The sequence below is a fragment of the Tachypleus tridentatus genome, chromosome 10 (assembly GCF_004210375.1).
Source record: "Tachypleus tridentatus isolate NWPU-2018 chromosome 10, ASM421037v1, whole genome shotgun sequence".
Lineage (NCBI taxonomy): Eukaryota > Metazoa > Arthropoda > Merostomata > Xiphosura > Limulidae > Tachypleus > Tachypleus tridentatus.
Window position 1 is genome coordinate 156216146 of NC_134834.1, and position 24053 is coordinate 156240198.

The 24053-nt window shown below is 33.9% G+C and overlaps 1 protein-coding gene across 6 annotated transcripts in view; it reads left to right on the forward strand.

The window, feature by feature from the left end:
• The window catches only part of LOC143230707 (glucose transporter type 1-like), a 320532-nt gene that overhangs the window by 112838 nt on the left and 183641 nt on the right, over nt 1-24053 (forward strand). For all 6 annotated transcript variants that reach the window (XM_076464724.1, XM_076464720.1, XM_076464719.1 and 3 more), the window contains one exon: nt 11538-11592. The gene's annotated coding sequence lies outside the window, so the exon portion shown is untranslated. The remainder of the gene's footprint in view (nt 1-11537; nt 11593-24053) is intronic.

Here is a 24053-nt window from a genome sequence, read left to right on the forward strand (position 1 = left end):
TATTAACTGAGTGTGCATTTATTTATTTATAACAAAATTATGCTTTAACTAAAAATATATATATGTATATGTATATTTATGTACTACCTTTACATCATCAATCCATTCCTTACAGGCATTCTTTCTGGTCAGAAATAATACATATAGTACATGATATAAAATAATGTTAAACAAAATTTTAATTCGGTGAATTGTGTTACTTTATAGATGCTGGTTAGTCTGTGTGTATTTTTTCTTCATTTGTGGTCGCTGTAAGAAATTCTTACCATTTAAAAAATTCATAAAGTGGATGGGCATGAATAATATTCACCTCGTCGCACCAAACATGCTCGCCTTTTCAGCCGTGGGGGCGTTATAATGTTATGGTCAATCCAACTATTCGTTGGTAAAAGAGTAGCCCAAGAGTTGGCGGTGGGTGGTGATGACTAGCTGCCTTCCCTCTAGTCTTACATTGCTAAATTAAGGACGGATAGCGCGAAATTCCAAAAACAAACAAACAATAATATTAAAGTTAAGTTCAACAAACAATAATATTAAAGTTAAGTTTAACAAACAATAATATTAAGGTTAAGTTTAACAAACAATAATATTAAAGTTAAGTTTAACAAATAATAATATTAAAGTTAAGTTTAACAAACAATAATATTAATTCTTTGTTTCCCGTGCATGTATATTGTAACTGCATTTGCTTTATTATAAGTGAGAACTAAACTTAAAAATATTCTTAAAAAAATATCAGCGATCTAGTTTTGTAACTATATCATAATATAGTCTGGATTTCTCCAGAATGGAAAAATCCTTTCGTGCTCAACTAGCGACTTTACTTGCTTATGTATACAGTGCTAATAAACACGGACGCCTAAAGTGAAGTTTGCACTGTTAGTGTTTTCTTTAACTTGTTAGTCTAAGTGCTCTGGTAAATTTAATTATGTTTATTTCTGTAAGTGGGTGAATTTGGCATGTGTTTGAATATAACAGAAAAAAACCAATTTAAATAGCGAACACGGACAGAAATATGTTTATGATTATACTATTGATTTACATTTCATTGTGGCTTCTTATATGTTTGAGCAATGTGTAACAAACAAGAGGAAATATACACATTTACTTAAAAGTGTCGTACCTAGAGTAAGAAATAAAGAGAAACTTTTCAAAAAAGTAAACAATTGTAGTGATGGCTAATACCAGTCTTTCAAAACAATGCGAACAATAGCAGGGATGGAACTTGCACAATGTAATATAATGTTAACAAAAATAGGATAAGTTAACTCAATTGTGATTTTTTAGTTATATAGCTTGCTATAAGTTAAGTCTTGTCCGTGTTGAGATTATGCAAATACTATCCCACCATCTTGTTATACACTAAGGTTACAACAATAATATTTATTGTTTATCTATAACTGTCTGGTAGTTCCTATTTCACCCAATACTTAACCTTTTTAAAAGAAATACCAGTATTTGTAAAAAGTTTGTTTGTTTATGAATTTTACACAAAGCTACTCGAGGGCTATCTGTGCTAGCCGTCCCTAATTTAGCAGTGTAAGACTAGAGGGAAGGCAGATAGTCATCACCACCCACCGCCACCTCTTGGGCTACTCTTTTATCAACGAATAGTGGGATTGACCGTCACATTATAACGCCCCCACAGCTGAAAGGGTGAGCATGTTTGGCGCGAAGGGGATGCGAACCCGCGACCCTCAGATTACGAGTCGCATGCCTTAACACGCTTGGCCATGCCAGGCCATTTGTAAAAAGAGCTGACCTCAAGGGGTAATGATAACATTGTCCACACTAGAATTACGATTTTTTTAAAGTCACTACTAGTTATTAATAATACTTATAAAAGCAGATATTCTGTTTGAAACTCTGCCACATCAGTTAAAATAGTTGACACAATTGTTTGTTGGTTTGTGTTTTTTTTTAGTTACGTGTTTAAATATAATAGTACTATCTGTTGTCTGTTATATGTTCGTGTGACAACTTCGCAGGACGTAGGTGGATTTTCACCAAGATTGATATGAAGGCTCATACAGAAGTACATATATTTCAGTTTTGCATTTTGCGGTTGTTATGAGCGTTTTTAGCACTACTTTACGGTCTGTGGATCAACTTTTACCAGATTTTTTGTGTGTGTTTATTGAGTCCGTGGAGAAATACATACACATTTTCAGTTTTGTATTTCATGTTTTGGGTTTTTATAAGTGCTTTTTTTACGATTTCTTTGCTTTTCGTTGATGTATCTTCACTAAATTTGTCATGAAGGTTTATAGGGTCTATGCAAAAATACATGCAAACTTGTGTTTTATATTTTAAGTTTTGCAGTTTTTATGGATGTTTTTGTGCTTTTTAAAATTACATATAAGGGAAGCAACTTTTGTATGAACTTAGCTACCCTTTCAAAAAAAGTGCAGAAGAAAAAAGAAAAATGAATTGTAACTTTCTGCTGTGATATTTACAGAATTTGTGATCCAGTCTTTACACAGATATTGTTATAAAAGAGAAACACTGTTCTAATGACCTATTGAGGAGTTATGTAATATACCGTTTTGATAAACAATTTGAACCATCCCTACATAGGTAGTACTGCCGCCTGCTTGATATTGCTGCAAGTCGTTTTGAAAAAGCTGCTGTTACCTCCAATGAAGATATATATTTACGACAAAAGGTTTTTATTATGCGATCTTACCTCTAATCATACCTGACCATATTCTGTAGTAATAGTACGCACTTCTTTTCATTAAATTCGTAGCATTCTTAATGACAAAGTAATTTCGTATAAAACATTATGAGGTTTTATTTATTATTTTCGTTTAAGAATAAAGGTTTGCAATAAGCTACACAATAGACTATCTGTGCTCTGTCCACCACAGGGAATCAAACCACAGATTTGAACGTTATGATAGTCTGAAAAATTAGCATGGGACACCAGCGAAAGACCCAAAACGATAAATACGCAAGAATATTAATATGCATAGTTTTGATTTGCCAAAAAGGGGTAAATTGCATTAGGTTAGTTTATATCTTTAAATAGTTATATCGTTAGGTTGATAATAATCTTGTCTGGGGAAATGGTATGATTAAAACTCAGATCTCTTCGGATCCATAAACGTTTATGACACCAACAAAACTTTACTAAAATTTGTTGTGTCGTTTTATTCGATATATTTTAAACCACATTCTAATACTTTGTTCCACTGTACTTAAGTTTAGACATTTCATTCGTTATTGTTGTTTTATAAAGTAATCAGATCTTGTCGCTAATTATAACTTAATTTTTAAACTGAGCATTGGCAGAAATGATCGAATTTTAAATCAATTTCAGCTTCAAACCTTTTCGAACAGAAAAACTGGCCCTTTTGACTGCTTATACTTTAAAAGTTGATAATTTAAACGTGAAAATACCATATATATATATATTCCAAGCTGCACTGTGGCGAAGACGATAAAATACGACCTTATTTGGTTTTCTTTATTACACGAACCCTGTTGACATGGATACTACTAAATCTCTTCAAAGAGTGAGCCTCACTCACCTTTTAAAGTAACTATTATTTTATCGTACTTTTACTTCGTCAATTCACACATTAGTGATAAAGTCAACAGCACGAGGGGCCGCCTGAAGCACCAGTGTTCATTATTAGCTTCAACCTGCCAAGTATTGATTTGTCCAGACATCGCTTCTTTAACTTTTTCACTGCTAATTTTATTTTCACACAGCCCACTCATAAACTACTGAAAGTTTGTGCTTAAAATCCTTTGCTTCGCTCACGGAGCTAATTTGATGTATTCATTTTTTATCATGTAAATCTGTTTTATGTGTAACAGTTTGATACTTTAATATATTCTAATAGTGATATCATAATTTGAGTCATTTCAAACATAGGCAACATAGCGAAATAGCATTAATATGCAAAGTTATCTAAACAGATATTTAAACACAGACAAAACATAAAGCTTAAACCGGTAGGCGTAAATAAACCAAATCAAATGTAAACGACTTGTTCTGTACAATACAAACATTTAACTTGCATCAGGTGTAAAGTGACTGTTGAGAACAGAATATTAAACATTGTCATAAATCTGCACAAATAAATAAAAGAAGTTAAAAAATTAATGAAAACTTTCGTTGAAAACGTAAGTAATTAAGCAGATTATGACCAAAAATGCCTTACAAATTAATGAAACCAATTCTATATAACGAAGAGAGAGTTAAATGCACAATATCATAAATAAATTCATCAAAAACAAAGATTTACACTGATTAGAATGTGTTGAATCATCAGTTGGGTGTCCACGTTATCAAGGATATTTTTAGCCCTAATCCTGATAATATCTAATGAGGTTCGACCAGCTTAAAAGGTTTAGGTTAGTTTAAATCATTTTGCTAAGCTAGAAATGCAAACTAATCCTTTCGAATGAGATATTAGGCGTTGTAAGTTCGTAAGCCTAATGAACAATAGTATTGATCAAAGGACCACATTTAATGCAGCTTACTGGAGTCTAATTCAACTGCTATTATTACACATTTTGTTGTAAAACTAGCTTCACCCAATTAAAAATGACGTGCTAAAAAGCTTTAGTAATTTTGTTTCGTCACAACATCCATCTCTGTTTGTTTCAATGTAATGAGTCCTAAAACTCACACAATGAATTTTTAACTTACTAAAATGTTGAATTTTTAACGACTAAAGGTTATTATAAAACAAATGTAAGAATGTTTTCTTTTAAATACTTTTCATGTACCGTAGGGCTGGACTTTCACAGTTTTCATGCTTTTTGTTACTTGAGAACAGTGAGTATGTGTTTTCTTACAGCAAAGCCACATTTCTACGGATTTACAACGCTAAAATCAGGGAGTTCTATTCCTCTCAGTGACTTCAGCAGAAAGCCCGATGTGGCTTTGCTATAAGGAAAACACACACACATATTGCAAAGAACATTTCTCAATTTTATGTGCAAAGAGAATAATTCTTCTTGAAACCTATTCCTAGAAAAGTTTCCAGACCAGAAGCACAACTATTTTAGTTCATTTTTATCTAAATATTTTAACACAATAATCCAGTGGTTATTTACCACGTGAGTTTAATATAACGTATTTAATAGGTAGAAAATAATGTTTGAATAATGTTATTAAAACATATAATGAAAATGAAATTACTTGTATACGTCTGCTTTGAAAGTGCAGTTTAACACTCGAATGTTAGTTCCAATATACGACTGTAGATTATGATCTAAACACTTTGTCAGAATAATACAAATATTATTTACATAAACATCCTGTACTTTTTAATTTAAATCCTGTTTCTGGTGTCTTTGGATTAATCACCTAGACCAGTATTTCTTTGCTAGTTGTGTTACTTTTTTGCAACAAGCGCTTCAAAAGTACCACAATTTACGCTATTTTTGATAGTTGGTTCGATAAACACAATAACACCGATCAATAATTTCAAGCATCTCTTTAGGGTTTCCAGTTAAAACAATGTGTAGCAGCATCTCTATGATCGTGATGCCTCTCCAGCTTAGGTGTTAAGTTCCACATGAAGTGATGTCTCATAAGTTACTTATACAAATAGTGAAAGTTGGTAATTTAAATGGGGTCCACAATGACCCAACTATCAGCCTCGTCCTGGTACCTTACACTACCTGTTCTCATGTACCTCCTTTCGCAGAGTATCTCTAAACCTAGTGAGATTCCTGGGTAGGTTTCGTGCTCTAAAATGCTCCAGATCAGTTTAATTAGGTTCAGTACTCTGGTCTGGACATACCTGGCTCCCTGTTATTATGGCTGGCAAGTCACAGAGATAACAGAGCCACGTTCCAGCACTCTAATGTTAACAGACGTGTCACGGGCACAAAGTTCGCGAACAAAGGTGAAAGATTTTGAGATGTAGTTTGTCAAGCTATCGAAAATGTGGAAGCAAACATTGATTTACACGATGGACAACATAGCTAATTAAATAAAATTTTTACCTCTGCTATTATTGCAGTTTTCGGAACAACAAAGCCACATTCTTCCAACTAAATATTGTCTACTTCGTCGATAGTTACAAGTTTGACTTAATTAACAGTACTTACAAATAATGTGATCAACTAGACATGCAAAATTTACAATTACTGCATTAAGCCCTCTATTCTGTCTGTTTCTCTTAAAAACCGTCATCGTTTGCGTAACGTTCCACTGTTACGTTCGCCACCATTCGTGTTAGCAGCAAACATTTTAGCCTATTAGAACGCGACTCAATAAATGATCCATATTTTGACATAGAGAGTTAACCGAGGAGATAAGCTTTCTAAATCGTACGATCAACTACTCATTGTTTATAAAATAAATGAAGTGTCTGATGTTAGAGCACTTCTGAAATTTTTAGCATTTCTTTTCATATTATATCACCCAAAGAACTGTCTTCGATTGCGTGCAAACGATAAATTGCTCAACGTCATATTTGTTTGGCAATAATTTGCTACAGCTATAGGCATCAATTGCGATTGGTAAACTTGTAAGCCAATCAAATCCGTTCAAAACGGATAACTGTTCTCTCTGTACAGAATTGAAGAATTAACAAGATACCTTATTTGGTACTGGACGACTGTTGTCCGTTATCTTTGTATTCGTGGATTCTCACTTGTTACAAGACGCTGTACTTTGATTATCAGAGTTGCGGTATGATTTGATGCAGGTCTTTTTCTGAATGGTCTTTACCCCATAACTAATCTATATTCTTTTGTTGTTGTGTTTTAATTAAAAAAGTACAAGGAATATATATGTCTATCTTGTAAACTGTAAGTCCGATCTGAACATATCTTTATGATCTGACTGTATGAAGATTTCGTGTAGCATTATACAACCTATAAAACGTAAAGCATACTTTTGATACATTCCGTTCCAACACGACTTTATTATCGCTTGTGTTTGTCACGTGACTTGCTGACTTTATTATACGGTTGATTCGTTTGTTGTTGAGCAAAAGAGTTACACAATTATCTATCTGTGTGATTCCCACCACAGATATCGAAACCCACATTTTAGCGCTATAAGCATGCAGACTTGATCCTTAGCCACTAAGAAGCTTGATTTAAGGTATGTAATCTTATTTACATGTTTTTATACATATATATTTAATTAAATTGTAAAATATTAAGTAAGAATTTCATTGTAAGTAAAATGCAAAGTAAGTGTTAGTATAACATAAAACGCGCGGGCTTATCAGAGACAAAATCATGGAACAACAAAATGAATTTGAAAATTTTGGTTTACTCAGTGCATGAACGCATATGGATAATGTAATACCATCTGTTCCTTTCACTTCGGAATAATGAGAAGAACATTTTCCACACGGTATTGATAGAAACGTTGCCAAGAATACTGCAATCAAAGATGAGAAATCTTCGTTCAATAATAGAACTATGGAGCTCATTTCTCATTAGACAGCAATTATTTATCTTCTTTATTTAATGAACTTAAATTACTCTTGCTAGTAAGTTTCAGAATATATATTATACTACTGAACTGTAGACAAACAGCTATGTATTATTTTTTTATACTCTGAACACAGATTTCAGCCACCTTTTAAATATTTCAAAAATTGAAAACTGTTTACTGTGGTGTTCTTGTATATTTTAAGACATATACGTCTGTTGAATTTATCTGTTAAATTTGGATCGAACGTAATACGCTTTAGTTTGTGTTTTGAAAATTAAAACACATAGCTCTCTTACTTAATAGTTCATGTGTGTATGTGTGTGTGTGTGTATATATATATACATACACTGCTGGCCAAAATCTTAAAGTCAATGAACATAAAGAAAAAATATGCATTTTGCGTTGTTAGACTTAACCATATTATTTGAGTAGAGCTTCGAAAGATGAAAATAAGAAAAGTGAAAATAAAAATAAAAAACTTTTTAGCATTTAATAGGAAAAATGTGAACACTATGAAATTAGCCTAAATACTAGCTGGTCAAAAGTTTAAAACCATACTGAAACAAAGCGTCAATCGGTAAACATGTAACGAAATTTACTCATTTGTGTTCAAGCATTAGCATCTCCTGTGTTACATTTGGTAAAAACAATGTAAAGGCTAAAAGTTGACAGAGTTTGAACGTGGCAGAATTCTCGAGCTGCAAAAGCAAGGGCTCTCTCAACGTGTGAGATTGGGCGTTGTAAAGCTGATGTTACAAATTTCTTAAAAGACGGAAAGAGGGACACGGAACGAGAATTTCAAGTGGTCGGCCCAAGGAAATTTAGCCGACGTTGAGCAGGAGGATTTGACGAGTTGTCCGGCAAGACACCAGACGATCGTCGAACCAGATTAAGGCCCTTACGGATGCAGAATGCAGCTCAAGAACAATAATACGGTATCTACGAGAGAAAGGCTTTAAAAACCGTAAACGTCTTCAACGGCCACGCTTTCTTCCACACCACGAAATAGCTCGGTTAAACTTTGCTGAGAAGCACCAAACATGGGACGTAGAAAAGTGGAAGAAGGTTTTTTTCTCTGATGAGAAAACATTTAACCTGGATGGTCCAGATGGTTTCCAACATTACTGGCACAATAAGGATATCCCACCGGAGACATTTTCTACACGACACAGTGGAGGAGGTTCCATCATGATCTGGGGTGCTTTCTCCTTCCATGGAATAATGGAGCGTCAGGTTATACAGGGGCGTCAAACAGCAGCTGGCTACACTGGCATGTTGGAGAGAGCATCTTTATTGACTGAAGGCCCTCGCTTGTGTGGAAATGACTGGATCTTTCAGCAGAACAACGCTACAATCCACAATGCCCGTAGGACAAATGACTTTATCATGGCGAATAACGTGATTCTTTTGGACCATCCAGTGTGTTCGCCCGAACTGAACCCCATTGACAATGTTTGGGGGTGGATGTCAAGGGAAGTCTTTAGAAATAGACGTCAATTCCAAACAGTGCATGATCTTCGTGAAGCCATATTCACCAGTTGGAATAACATTCCAGCCAACCTTCTACAAACGCTTATATCGACCATGTCAAAGCAACTCACTACTGAGACCTCTTTTTGGGCATTTTCTATCCTGTTTAGGACTTCATTTTGGTGTGGTCTTAAACTTTTGACCAGCTAGTATTTAGGCTAATCATAGTGTTCACATTTTCCCTATTAAATGCTAAAAAAGTTTGTTTTTTTATTTTCCCTTTTGTTATTTTTATCTTTCGAAGCTCTACTCAAATAAGTGGTTGAGTTTAACAACGCAAAATGCATATTTTTTCTTTATGTTCATTGGTCTTAAGATTTTGGCCAGAAGTGTGTATTGTAGGTCTTCAGACTCAACTGTTGAAATCTACTGCTGTGATTTTTCAACAGATTTATTATTATTGTAGTTTTTACTGTTACGTGACTCTTGCCTTGTTCTATGTTTAAATTTCAACAGTTCAATTAAATATGGTTGTGATACGTCTAAACCCGAATGTAGTCGTAACGTGTACTGACAGTTAGTCTTTATAGACTATAAGAATCATGTTCGTGTTATCCTTGGAACTACTTCTTCCATTGTCGATTGTGCACAGTCTGATTACACACAACTACCCAACTCTGCAACTTCTAAGAGGAAAAAATACGAATCTTAACCACCTTCCACAGGCCTTGAATTGTACGCGAACGTCAGCTATCGAGACAACGTTTAAGCAGATTAAAGGCATAGAACTTCATTGTGCTACTTTGAGGATTTTTGTGATCGAATAATATTGCTGTTATTTCAGATTCTTCTCCTTCCTCTCTTGTAGAAACAGCCTTTGGTTTCGAAGTATGTTGGGAAATTTATGAACCTTTGGCTCGTGAGCATTCGTAAACTTCAAATTCTTGTTTTATATTTCGTTAATTCTCTCAGAAGGTCTCTTCATCTTCATCACGATCTCTGTTTGGACTGGAAGGTCCTCTTTCGTAAGGGTAGTTTCACTTTAGAGATGGTATATTTCCTATGGAAAATACTGAAATTCCCTTTCATGTTCTTGACATTTTATTTGTGTAAATATACTTCACCGTAGAAGACGTAAAGTCTATTTCCTTCCAACCATATTTGTACTCTTGTGGCGTTATATTGTCGAGTGACCTTGATACAAGTAACGATAAAAGTAATAATTACTTTTGGCATCCCGTGGCATCACTTCTCACATATTGAGCGCCATACCACTGTGTTACCATATGCTAATCATCCTTTAATGCTGTTTTTTTTTTTTTTTAATCTCGTGCCAAGCTACACGAGGGTTATCTGCGTTAGCCGTCCCTAATTTAGCAGTGTAAGACTAGAGGGAAGGCAGCTAGTCATCACCAGCCACCGCCAACTCTTTAGCTACTCTTTTACCAACGAATAGTGGGATTGACCGTCACATTATAACGCCTCCACGGCTGAAAGGGCGAGCACGTTTGGTGCGACCGCGATTCGAACCCGCAACCCTTAGATTACAAATCGAACGCCTTACCCCACCTGGCTATGCCGGGCATTCGTCCTTTAAGAAAGTAACTAACCCTAAGCTTAGACATTTTCAAACAACTATAAAACTGAGTTAATACATTTTCTCAGTCTAAAAACACAACACCACAGACTAAAATATATGTCAATTAAGTGAATACGTCTTGCATTTTTGAAATTAAAAGTCATTATTATTTATTTTTAAAGAACTTCAAGAATATATGAGATATGATATTTGTAGAAAAGATAAAAAAGAATTAAGAGTTTCCTACATACAGCACTTAATTTAAACATTTTTCAAGCATAAAAATTACAAATAAATTGCATAGTAACTTCCATCTATCTCAAAAAAATTATATTAATCGTCATAAAGGTTTAACTTAAGTTAGGGACCATGTTACTATTGTATCTAGGGGCGTTTTTAACAGAGTTAAAAGTCTTTGAAGCTATTTATGTAGTAAAACGAATATTAGGAATATATGCAGCGTAATGGTACGAAGTGAAATGAAAGATTAATGTTTATCATCTTCTCTGCATCTCTCACGTATCCCATGATTCTTTCCCGTATAGGTCTGCGTTTCCGAAGTTTACACAGCTTGCAGGATAGACTGTCAATAATGAGTTTCCAAAGTTCACACAACTTGCAGGATAGACTGTCAATAATGAGTTTCGGAAGTTCACACAACTTGCAGGATAGACTGTCAATAATGAGTTTCCAAAGTTCACACAACTTGCAGGATAGACTGTCAATAATGAGTTTCCAAAGTTCACACAACTTGCAGGATAGACTGTCAATAATGAGTTTCCAAAGTTCACACAACTTACAGGATAGACTGTCAATAACGATTTTTATAGTGCATTTTACGTTGTAGAAAAAGCTGTTTCTAACTACCTATAAGTATACTCGGTAATGAAATACCTTGTTTAAATTACCCAATGATTAAGTATATACATGTATATATATATATTCAAGAGCTGAAAGATAATAGAATAACAGTATTGATTATTTCATTATTTATTTAATTTGACAATTAGAAGTTTGCTGTGTTAATGTCGAGAAACCGCTTTACATATTTCTTTTTTATTTGTTTAGGTGAAGAACTTCGTTAAAGCAGAACCAGCTTGCAGATCCTTTTGGCATGTTTAAGGTAATGCGATTTAAATATATTTTTAGAAGTAGCTAGTGTGACAAGTTGGCTCAAATGTTTATACATATAGGCTTTAATTGTATAAATCCAGTTTCTTACGTGTGCTTTCTGTTACATTGTTCAATATCATGATACTGTATTTGTATGTGTTTATATATGTGTGGAGGGAGAGCCTCTAGAAACCGGAAATACTGCATAATATTCAAACCTTGAAGTTCCATTTGAATCTTCCTAAATGTTGCTACACTTTATCCGTGTTTAAATCCTGAAAACCATAACTCGCACTGCGTGAGTAATTTGAACATGAATTGTTAACAGTTAAATTTTTTTCTTACACACAACTTCTAAACTTCGGCTGTAATAGTGATCATTTCACTAAACACCTGTTTCTAACACGCAATTTCTGTCACAAAAGTCTAATAATACAATGTGGTCATATTTATAGGCTGACTTTAACTATAAATAAACATGGAAACAGTTCATAATGCGATCGTTTCGCGCAGGTGTTGGAGCAGTCATACTAGTAGTTATTTCCTGGTGAGCATATACAAAATTTAGGAGAAAAAAGTAAACAGAAATGGGAAACAATTATTTTGGGTGCACATAAAAAAACGATAAGGTAGTTAAGCAAGTTATTAGTTGTTGATAATAAAAGGAAACATATGGGTACCAAAAGAAAAAGAACCACAAAAGGTGTTATGATGTATTAAAACTAAAGTAAATTTGAAATAAAAACGGATAAACTATTTTGAGAACTTAAAAACTTTATGTAATCCAGTAATCTTTCTATATATAATCATTTTTTTTCTACGTTTACAACCTATAACTTAATTGAATTCGAGGGGAGGAAGATTTTGGCTTCTTAGATAGCGGACGGCCTAATTATGCTTCATTTTAAATTTCTATATTATTTAAACTGTAATAATTCTTCTTAATAAATGTCTTACTACAAACTGTTAATATTAGTGCTTACTGTTTGTCCTATATAGTACTCTAATAGTGGTAGTTTAAATGTTACGTTTACACATACTTTAGTTAATTATAAGATTACCATTTGTTGAATATGTTTCACATGAATAATATATAAAGTGCATACCAGTGGATAGTTACCATCGTGAGTTCTGAGATCTACGAGCTACATACCAATAGGCGCAGCATCAAAACACGTAAAAAATAACAAAAGCCTCATATCTTTAATGGAAAGAGGATCTTGTGAAGCCAGTGGGACAGAAAGTTGAACGCTTCGCCTTTCATCTAAATGGACTCAGACTTGTGTAGATGATAAAGGATGCCTTAAAAAGCACAGTCCAATGAAATATAAAGTTAGAATACCTTTTTCCAAGTTCTGTGTCCATGGAAACTGAGCTTCTATATAGATGATTAAAAGTGTATTTTTACGTGTGGCTGACGATGTTTGTTAACAATAAAAAACTGAAAAGTATTTTTGTCTCGACTTTGTTGACATAATGGCTTTAGTCTGAACAATAGGTACGCTGTGAAAGTTACGAGTCATGCCTCCTGTTATAAGGTTAATGGTCTTGTCCAATAGTGGAAATATATTAATAAAAGTTACCTTTGGTAACGTCTACCGCTGTTTTGTTGTCGCATTGGAACAGTGGATGCACAGAGAAGACTGCGAGACTAACAATTGACTTTCGTAACTTCCGTCTTGTTGGTCTTATTAGAACAGTGGGTGCACACAGAGGATTGTGAGACTAAACGTTTATTTTCGTAACTTCTGTCTTGTTGGTCTTATTGGAACAGGGAGTGCACACAGAAAATTGTTAGACTAAAAGTTGATTTTCACGACTTCTAGAATTGGCTTGTCTGTTATTTTGGTACGCAGAATTCTACATTTGACTTAAGGTCTTGATCGATGTGTTGACGTATAAAATTTATTTGCTCCATTCGACTGCAGTTGTACTTGTGAATTCTACTGTGATAAGTCATTAAGACAGAATCAAACCCTAAACAGGCGATCAATAATTCGAGGTCATCAACTACAACTGTATAATATTAAATTGATAAAAGCGCCATTAAGTTTTGACTACTATTTGGCGCCGAGACTGTTTCAAATTCTTGTAGTGTTCTCGGAAACAACCGAGTCTGGTACATTTTAAGGGCCCACCAATAAACCAAAAAAAAAGAAATGCCGTAAATGAAGTTTGTTTAGAGATTCATTTGTCTTATTTATGCTTTCTGTTTTAGTGACATCTTGTATAAAAAATACCTGCACGGTGTGGAAACGCACCGCATTTAATTTCTATGATAGCAATGTTTACACAAATTTCTAAGTTTCATCTTGTAATATATGTTTATTTGTTTTACTTAAATATTATTTTACATTTATTGTTTTAACTCAATCTCGAATTTGATTTCTATCTGAGATCTAGAGAAAGTGATTACTTCTCGCTCTAACACTTTAATACTAACATTTCTACTTCCTTATATGACATTTCGGCTTTAAATTAGCAATAACTTTTACCTTCAGTTTTTCTCACTTTTTTATGTTCTACACAATTTTTTCCTTGTTTTTCGACGTGGTTAAAAAGTTGTCTTCGGTCGTACACAAATAGAAAGTTGTGAACGAACCGTATAGAAAGACATATCGCTTATTTTCATGAGGTTTGTTTCACTAAGCATTCACAGGACGTTGTCAGAAAGCAGCATAAATTGTATTTACGAGTTTTTCTCACTATTTCGGAGCACAACGATTGTTCAAAGTTGGTGTATTTTACTGAGTCCTCCTATAGTTTATTAGTTTATTAGATAAATGAATATTTCTCCTTTTAGTTTTTTGGCACTAGAAACATGTTGTTCAAGTCGCTCGATATTAAACAAAGTTCAAAACTTGACTTATTCCATTAACTAATTGAGATTATCTCCACTAATGAACATATTGTTAATGTTATACTTTGTCGTAAGGGTGTAGTGTGAGGCGTTGACAAGCATATTTTTAATGTTATACTTCATGTCAACGGTGTATTATAAGGTGTTAGTGGACTTATTTTTAACGTTATACTTTATCTTAAGGATGGAGTACTCGTTCACAGGAAACCTTCTCTAAACCTGTCTCTACGATTACTGTTACTAAAGAATTAATAAAATAGTTTTAAAACTACTTGTATGTGGCAGGGCATCTGACCTTCAACTTTTGTTTTTTTATTTTTGACTCTTCCAACTATTACGCGTGTACACGATTATTTGTAAGCATTTTTTATCATGACCTTAGCAATAATAAGTGATTGTTGTAAATGTATTTTTAGTTCTCACACTTCTCTAAACAAAGAAGTACGCACAAGGCGACTGTTAAAATTTATATATTTTGCGTGGGCTATTTGAGACAAGCCCAAATATTTCGATTAGCTTTTCCGAAAGAATGAAAAACAAACTGTGCCCTGATACAAACTCTATAACTACACATTCATGTAAGTTCTAATGCAAAATAAGTCACCACATCTAACACATCAAAACTATTAATATAGATAACTAAAATCTCTCCTTCCGATTTAACCACTAAGACGAGGCAAATAAAAGCTTCAAACTACTATAAGTTTGCAACTGAAACATAACCTCAAACTTTGGGACTAAGGTTGGTTGAGCTTCAGCTGAGAACTAAAATTAAGATTAGCATACTAATATAAAGTAACAGCATTATTAACACTCAGAGATTTAGCGTTTTCGTCATTCAGTCCTGTTTAAATCTATTTATTAATATAATATTCTGTACACATACTTCCTATTCCTTGTTGGCCTTTGTTAGAAACTTAAATTGTTTTCTACTTGTAGGCTAATTACTTTTATTCATTCTTGATGCTTCAAAATAACATGGATTATAATGTAACATTTTTTTTTTTTTGTATTTTAACTGTTAACAACCTAGTGGTAGGTCCAGTATAGCCTGTAGAACATTCATAGGCATTTACTACGTCTAAAGTTTTGAATATAGGTTTTTAACCTTGTACCTGAAAAAAAATACTGTATTCTACATAAAGTTTTGAAACACTTCGTAACTTTACTCGGGAGGTATGTACACCCTGTGCAACTGGTTTGTAATAGAAATAATATGTTTAGAACGGCTGATATGGGTGTTATCACTTTTATTGATAAGCAGAAAACAATTAACCTTTGTTAACCTGAAGATGACCTAGGAAGTCGAAACGTTGTTCTGTCCTTATCAATAAAAGTGTTAATACCCATATCCGCCGTTCTGAGATACATTTTTATTTCAAGTGGGTTTCTCGTCATCAGGAAATAATACGTTTACTTGTATATGGCAAGATTAGAGATTTTGTTCAACAATCAACACACTGTTTAGGTCGTGAAGAAGGACTTATTGTTTAAATAAGCATAAACAACATGACTTATAATGCCTATTGGAAATGAATTTCCTGTTGATGGTTAGTTTATATGCCGTGTGAATCAGTATTTTATCCATTTTTTTGTTAAAGGAAAGTGGTGTAAAACTGTCATAACCCCTAAAACTTACACGAGAAACAGGAACTATGTATAAATAGAAAGAGATTGAATGATCAAAACAGTACAGTTTGTTTGTTATTAGGCGTTAATGATGCTATAACTTTACATGCAATTGTATTTCAAACATAAAGCCGGATTAACTCCAAAAGTTCGGAGTTACGGTTCAGTTGCAAGCCTTTTGTACTTTGTAAGTTAAAGGGTTCATTTGTCTTGCCTTAGCGACTATATTAAAAGAAGTGGTTTCAGTTATTTAAGTTAATATTTGTGAGTTGCGGTAAGTTATTTTGTATTAGAAATTATGTGTGACCGTTGTTATGGAGCTGATAGTTTAATGCAGTTCGCTTTTCTTTCATCTTAACATAATGATGCTAGGATTGTCTCAACTAGAATATATGCAGTAGTTAAATTATATTAAATTTTTCTCTTTTGCAATGTATAGCTCTCATAATCTCATTCTCAGCAACAGCATTAATATATATCGAATTTTCTTCTATCAGAGTAACTTTTAATAATATAGTTGGGAGTAAACCTCTTCGTTGTCTGTTCCTCTGTAGCAACTATTAACCCCACCATCTATTTCTCCTCTTAACAACAGTTATCAGCTCTAGCAAGTTGTTTTTGTTTTGTTGTTCTACCATATTCTTATTTATTAAGATTACAGAAAACAAGTAAACCCGGTTGAATATCACCTATCAAACTGTATTTCGTAAGTATAGCGGAGCAGATTATATTGTGCCTTACCTTTCATTACCTGAGTTTCAAAACGTTGTGTAGGAAGAATAAATGCTCATAACTTCGGAAATATGTCAAGACGTTTGAAAGTTTAGTTTTAACTGTGATAAGAAATTTAAAGCTGAAGTTTTCAGGTCATAAAACGCTTTCATAATTCACGACATGAAGTCATTCCTTCAGTAAACAATACTTATAGAAACAGTATGTCTGGTAACTGGAATCAACATTATTTGTGTGAACATTAAATAATGGTATGTTTGGTAACTGCGATCAGTATTATTAGTGTGAACATTAAATAACGGTATGTCTGGTAACTGGAATCAATATTATTAGTGTGAACATTAAATAATGGTATGTTTGGTAACTGCGATCAGTATTATTAGTGTGAACATTAAATAATGGTATGTTTGGTAACTGCGATCAGTATTATTAGTGTGAACATTAAATAACGGTATGTCTGGTAACTGGGATCAATATTATTTGTGTTAACATTAAATATTTTTAAAAAAAAACGACATATCTGGTAAATGGAATCAACATTATTTGTATGAACATTAAATAATATTGATACAAACGGCATGTAGGGTAACTGGGATCAACATTATTATTGTGAACATGGAATGAGATTTTGCTTTCTAGAAGAAAGTTTGGAAAGCTATTTCGCTGAATCAGTAGCAGTTGCTAGGCTCATATAATCCTTACTCTTTAAGAGGATTATGTTTGTTTATTACTCGTCACGTTGTAAAACAAATCAAGTTTGCCTTCTAATCTACTTAGCATAATCTATATATTGTATCCTAAAGTGTAGACCAGTTATAACCAGAAACTAACGAGCTTGTGCTTCGGAAACAAAATATTCCGGCCTAAAAGCTTTGCTTTCATGCAAAGACTTTTATCAATCATCAATAATTAATTTGTAATAATGTCTGATCGTATAATAAAACCATAAGTTGGAAAACAGTTGCTAGAAAATATCTTCTCAACTTTTCAGTGAATTGACACATAAAATTATATTTTTTTTTACAGCTGAATAACTTAAGTATCATTTAACTAGTTTGAATCAAAGAAAATCAATAACACGATATCAAATACATTATCTTCAATCACACAATGTTTCTTAAGAATAATTTTGTAGGGGTCCTGTGCAATTGAACCGAAGATAACGATTTTTGGTACTCGAAGTCCTCTCTTTCTTTTCACGATAACTATACAAATGTTAACTGTAACATTTATAGTTTCTGTGAGATTAGTTCTTGTCGTAAGACATGTTTTTTGTTAGATAAGACACCATTGAAAACAATACGTTACTCTTGCCAAAACTACAAAACAGCATTTAGTCAGGTCCCTATTTTAAGTTTCTTTAACAATAGTTGAATATACCACATCTACTTTCATCTACGAATTCCACTACCTATTGGTAATTAAACTTACAATGACTACATCCTCTATAAAATCTTAAAATTGTTTTTGAACACATTTCTGAACAACTTAGTCGTAAGTTCTGTGCTCGGAAATTGATGAAACACTGCATTGTATGAACACGTAGCTCGATAAAATTACAAAATAGAGAAATCAGAGGTATATAAAGACATGCCTCCAGTGACTTAACAGTACGTCTGTGGACTAATAACGCTAAAAATTGGGTTTCGATAGCCATGATAGGCACAAAGCAAGGAACCCCCTGTATAGTTTGGTATTTAACTGCAGACAAACAAAAATACTGAAGATACAAAATAAACTACTTTTCTAATATTTCAGAATTTACAAATCTACTGTCCTGAGCCTACTTATTATGTGAAAAAATGACAACAGAATACCAAGAAATGATTTTAAAACCACTTTTCTTTACATGCACACGCTCAATCCACTTTCAGTGCCATTATAAAAGACAAGTATAGAAATATCGACCATTTTGAAATCAGTAGTTAAGACTGAGAAGAACATTTATAATTTTTTTTTCACTTTTTTGTATGTGATATTTAGATTATCAGTGACTGGTCTCAAACTGCCGTGTCTTAAAGACTGTAAAAAATGTTTTCTCTCTATAGCATTTAGATGGAAAATACTGTTCTGATATAATTTAATATACAACTCTGAACTTGCACTAGTTTTGTGTGGATAAAAATAAACCAAATGTACATGTTTAAAGAATTTAGCTCGCAAGTAATTAAATGGCCCTATAACTTGTAAACTAATTCTTTATATGGAAATCAAAATCGTCTTTAGCTATTTAAACTGTATAAACTGAGCTTCAGCAAAATGTTAGGGACAAATAAACTCAAATCTTAAAATGATCGAACGGTTAATAAATTAGGATATTAGCTACAAACTTGTGATGTGAGTGTTCCATCGGAAGTTTCTTATAAAAATTGCACTGACTGTCTAAAATTACTCCTACAATCATTAACTGACACCATCTTGAGTAGGTAGGTAGGGCTGGTCGTCACCGTTCTAAATAGCTGTGAGAAGAATAAAACAGTAAAGACATACACGGCAGGACATGGAACCCTAGTGTCATCGGTTATGATGTTAAGGTAAGTACTGGGTTTTGTTATGATGGCTGCAGGCAAAGACAATTTTTGTGGGACCCTCACTTCTGACGTTGAAATCCAAAAAAAAAAAAAAAAAAGAGAAGTAAAAAGCAGCAAAGGAAAACCTCATGTCATGATGATAATAACACGAGGGTTCTTTGTGGAACTGAAAGTTTGATCAGCTGTGATAAGATTGAAGTGGTATCCTAAAGCTAAGTGAGATTAGGTGGACTGGTTCAGGGACACGTATAGGAGGAGATTAACATATCATAGTAGTAGGTCTGTTACTGAGAAAAAACATAATTAAGCAACTGAATAAAGACGTCTGGGTAATCTTCAGTAGGATGATGTCAGTCAGATTTGGAGCACAACGCTTTGATTTTAACCAGCACCAAAGTTTATAACCCTATATCTGAATAGTGAAGAAAAGAAAATCCAGACTTTTTTATCAAGATGTTGAGAAAACTGTGTAGATACTGACGTCAGAAGAATATCGTATCATAATGGGCGACATTAATGAGATAATTTTATGAAGAAACAACTTAGTGACAACACTACTCTGCATTTATAGAATAGTTAAATAATTGTGAGAAGCCACACGAACTATGTCCTAGCTAAAGACTGTTTTGGAAACTATTACAATATAGCTATAACTTATCCAGGAGTAGACCGTTGTTCTCTTTACAATTATGTGATCAGACGAATAAGATTGGAAGTGAATAAGCTGAGAAAAGAGACTTACTCAAGCGGGGCCAACTAGGACTTAATTGGTTTATAAAAACAAATAAAAACGGACTTAAAATATTAGAAAAAAAATAACCTGTATACAATAACACTGAGGATTGGTTTGGTTTTTGGAATTTCGCACAAAGCTACTCGAGGGCTATCTGTGCTAACCATCCCTAATTTAGCAGTGTAAGACTAGAGGGAAGGCAGCTAGTCATCACCACCCATCGCCAACTCTTGGGCTACTCTTTTACCAACGAATAGTGGGATTGACCGTCACTTTATAACGCCCCCACGGTTGGGAGGGCGAGCATGTTTGGCGCGACTCGGGCGCGAACCCGCGACTCTCAGGTTACGAAGCGCACGCCTTAATACTGAGGACCAATTTCTTAAGTTTAGAAGTGTGTTATAGGAAGCAAGAGAAAATGCTATGAAGGAAGAGAAGAGGGAAAGTGGGACTGTGACTCATACAGAACTATTAGTTTGATCAGTCATACCTCAAAAACATAGCTGAAAGCGATCCTCAATGAAATTAAATATAAGTTTGAAAATGAACTGTCAAAATATCCAAGTTTCTTAGAATAGTCAGACACGGTGTGGAAACTGAACCATACCTTTTAAAACAAAGCGATTTTTGGGGATATTTGAAAGGTAGTGCTATTGACGAATACGAAAATCAACTACATGGAAGAAAAGGCTGAAGAAGCACTAGCACGTGCAAGGATAATCCGATAACTGCTGGTCATGTGGTAAAGATGATAGGTACCCAACTTAAGGAATATCTGAGAGGAGGTTGGTAGAGATTCTGAAAGGTAAAAACCGAAGGAAAAGCAGACAGAGGCTTATAGTTTAATGATAGCAGAAAATATATTAAAGAAAAGACGCTTGAATTATGAAAGTTGGCACGAGAACTGAGGAACACAAAACAATGGAGAAGCATATTCGTCGACCTTCAAAATTGGGGAGGAGGTGATGATTGATTGGTTAATTAATTAAAATAAAAGTATATATAACATTATGACCCAGCCACATCCTCTACCTGTTAATCCCTGTTATCACTTGCACTTTACTGTAAGATCTCAGAGTAGCAAAATGCGTTATAATTACATAATTTAGTTTGGAGAATAAAATATGCTGAATTATTTCTATTTGTTATAGCCAAAGGCAGTACACAGTAATCTTTCAATCATTCCATTTACGTTATCTATCTGTGAAGCTTTGTTTTCCAGCTTACGTTACTTAAATCCTTGAAAATTTGAATGAACCAAAAAAAACATAAAACATGTAGTAAACGGAAAACTGAGCAAGCATAGCTTAATAATAGGAAATAGACTTGATCGATGATGGAAATTTTTTAATGTATAAATGTGTATCGTAACAGTTTTAGGACTAAAAGTTATCATTTACAAAATACTTTTCGAGATATTGATTAACCTGTATATTTAACTTATTAAATACACGAACTTACTTCCCTATCTTAACACTTCGAATTTTAAATACGAGATCTTCTCTTAGCTTTCATGAAGGCCTATCATGGTCTAATAGTTAGGGGGTTCTAATCGCCATCTACTAGTTACAGGTTCGAAATTCATTAATTGAATACGCTCATCCTTTCAGCCATGGGTGGCGTTATTATGTCACAATCAATCCCACTATTCTTTGGTAAAAATAGTGGGCAAAGAGTTGGAGGAGGGTGATGTTGATTAGCTGTTAATCACTGCTAAGTTAGTGACGGCTAGCACAGATAACTCTCGAGAACCTTTGCGCGAAATTAAAAAGAACAAACAAGCTTAAATAAAATTTATTTTACTTTTTGATAAGAAATACACTATCTCTGAACTGTGTTTCCGAGAATCAGTTGCTCGCGCCTCATATCCGCGAAAAAAAATACTGCGTTTTCTGGCCATGAGTGCGTAATAAGAACAGTCATCAAATCCCACAAGTTGACGATGAATGAAGTTGGCTAACTGCCTTCCCTTTAGCCTATCATTTCTTAATTAGAAACAGATATCACAGATAATTCTCGACTAATTCTAAGCAAAATTCTTCAAAACAGCAATATTCAACCAATTAGCTAAATAAATATGTGATTCTCCCTTTAAATGTTTGCTTGGGAATTTTTATTATTATTATTATTTTGTAAATTTGTAATTGATTTACTCTGATCTTAATTACCGAGATTTAGTTTGAAAGGCGAGTTTAATATGAATTGAAAATAAGTTTGTTTTTATTGCAAAGTAACACAACGTTCTATCTATCTGCGCTTCGCCAGCACGGGGAATCAAAACAGAACGTTGAATTTTAATGTCGTAAGTCCGTAAAATTACCGCTGACTAAACACAAACAAATATGAGTAGGTATTATATTTCTTTTGTAGAATTACTGTTTTCTTTTCTCGGCTGACAAATGTGTTAAAAATAATTTTATTTTCATACCAACTAGTTATGCATTACCGTGAAGTCTCTTGTCAGGACTCAGGCTAACCAGTTTCACTCACCACAAGCTCAGGAACATAAGTCGAATAGACTCGTTGGCCTCGCCAAGTTGGTTACTTAGCTGTCGTGCACTAAAGGTCATTATTGTCGGAAACCGACTATTCTGCTAATGTAAGGCTTTATGGGGTGCTCTCAAGTGCTTAGTGGTGCGAGGAAAAAAAAGCCTTAAGATGGGTGGGGGACGTTTTGTTTTATAGATCGCACAGTAGTTTTAGCCAACTTCCAGGACCTTGAAAAGCCTGGCAGGTCGTAACCACAATCTAAAACTTCCATTTTTATCTCTTTGCTGATGGACGTTGAAGATTTTCACTTTTACTCGTGCTTCTTACGTCAGCGCACATGACATGTCAGCACGCGCTGCGTCAGATGAGGATGAGACTGCTCCTGGCAGGGCTCGTGCATCGCAAGTCCCGTGCCAATGTGTCTGCTGTTATAGATATTGATTTTGCGGCTGGGTCTGGAGAGGCAGCAGAACACAGCCATATTTACGAAGTCAGTTTCTCGACAGCTTAAGGGATCGTTTGTGTGTTCATTCTTGTGTGGGCAAATATCAGCCACTCAGGGCCGAAATAAACGACACCAAGAGACGCAGAGTCTTTCTGCAAACAGATTTAGAGCTCTTGAAAGATGATTTTCTGGGAATCCAGACTATGAGATTTACACTTAAGTAGATCCACATCAAGACTTCACAATGGTACATTAGGTTGTGAAATCGACCTGATATATTGTAGGTTCAGTGAAATCTCGATTCCTGCTTGCTGTAGTCTAACTCTTTTATAACATATTTTGTTTCGTTTTTAACTTATTTACTGAGCATTTCTTGGAATATTTACAAAATGAGGTTTTTAATGCTCAGAATCTTGGGTGATTAATCTATAATTTGCCAATAAACATGTCTTCTGAAAAACTCTTAAAGGTAAATATCTAATTCAGACTAGTTATCTTGTCTGTTGGAGCACTAACATGTAAATGCACTTTGGAAGCATAACATGTCCTTACATAACATGAAATTAAAAAAGGCATGTACAGCATTTATGAAGGTTATAAAACAGAGACATTGTGTAAATTACACTTTCAACACTTTTAATAACCAAACTTGTTTTGTGCTTCACTTTTAAATGTTGTTATCCAAAATAATTTTCGGTTCGTAAAATACTTTAATAGATATTACAAATAAAGCATAAATAATTTAATAAATCTGGTTTTCAAAATTTAACTTTTCGTCCATTTATTCGGTTTGTCATTTAATGTTTAATTCCCAAGAAATAGCGCCCAGTGCCTCAGCGGTATGTCTGCGGACTTACAACGCTAAAAACCGGGTTTCGATACCCGTGGTGGGCAGAGCACAGATAGTCCATTGTGTAGCTTTGTGCTTAATTCAAAATAACAAAGAAATAATCTCACATTTTTATATAGTTTACAGAAGACGCGAACTTAATTGTATCTTTGCTACAACTGTGTTTGAAACACATAACAGGAGAAACGTTTACTGTAAGGA